This window comes from Piliocolobus tephrosceles, chromosome 9 (assembly GCF_002776525.5).
Source record: "Piliocolobus tephrosceles isolate RC106 chromosome 9, ASM277652v3, whole genome shotgun sequence".
Taxonomy (NCBI): domain Eukaryota; kingdom Metazoa; phylum Chordata; class Mammalia; order Primates; family Cercopithecidae; genus Piliocolobus; species Piliocolobus tephrosceles.
Window position 1 is genome coordinate 75,695,981 of NC_045442.1, and position 1,208 is coordinate 75,697,188.

Below are 1,208 nucleotides of genomic sequence, written 5' to 3' on the forward strand. Positions count from 1 at the left end.
CGTGAGTGCACGTGTGAGATTGTGTGTGTGCGTGTGAGATGTATCAGTGCGTATGTGAGATGTGTGAGTGCCTGAGTGAGATGTATGCATGCACGTGAGGTGTGTGAGTGTACGTGGGACGTGTGAGTGCCAGTGTGATGTGTGAGTGTATGTGTGAGATGTGTGTGTGCGTGTGTGAGATGTGTGAGTGCACGTGTGAGGTGTGTGTGTGTGAGATGTGTGTGCATGTGTGAGATGTGACAGTGTGCATGTGAGATGCATGTGAGTGCACGTGTGAGATGTGTGTGTGCACATGTGAGACGTATGAGTGCACATGTGAGATGTGTGTATGTGTGAGGTGTGTGTGCACGTGTGAAATGTGTGTGTGCCTGTGAGATGTATGAGTGCACATGTGATATGTGTGAGGGTGCATGTTTGAGATGTGTAAGTGCACATGTAAGATGTGTGGGTGTGCGTGTGAGATGTGTGAGTGCATGTGTGAGATATGTGTTGGTGCACGTGTGAGATGTGTGTGGGTGTGCATGTGAGATGTGAGTGCACGTGTGAGATGTGTGGGTGCGCATGTGAGATGTGCGGGTGTGTGAAATTGTGGGTGCGTGTGATACGTGTGTGAGTGAGCGTGTGAGATGTGAGTGCACGTGTGAGATGTGGGTGTGCATGTAAGATGTGTGAGGGTGCATGTGTGGTGTGGGTGCATGTGTGATGTGTGTAAATGCACGGTGGATTTGTGAATGTGCATATGAAGTGTGTGGGTGCGTGTGAGATGTGTGTGGGTGCCCTGTGAGTGTGTGTGTGTGAGATGTGTGAGAGTGCACGTGTGAGGTGTGTGTGGGTATGCGTTTGAGATGTGTGAGTGCACCTGTGAGATGTGTGGGTGCGTGTGTGAGATGTGTGGGTGCATTGTGAGATGTGTGTGGGTGCCCTGTGTGTGTGTGAGATGTGAGTGCATGTGTGAGGTGTGTGTGGGTATGCGTTTGAGATGTGTGGGTGTGCATGTGAGATGTGTGGGTGCGTGTGTGAGATGTGTGGGTGCGTGTGTGAGATGTGTGTGTGAGATGTGAGTGCACGTGTGAGGTGTGTGGGTGCACGTGTGAGATGTGTGAGTGCATGTGTGAGATGTGTGAGGGTGCATGTGTGTTGTGGGTGCATATGTGATGTGTATGAGATGTGTGTGAATGCACATGTGGATTTGTGTGTGCATGAAGTGT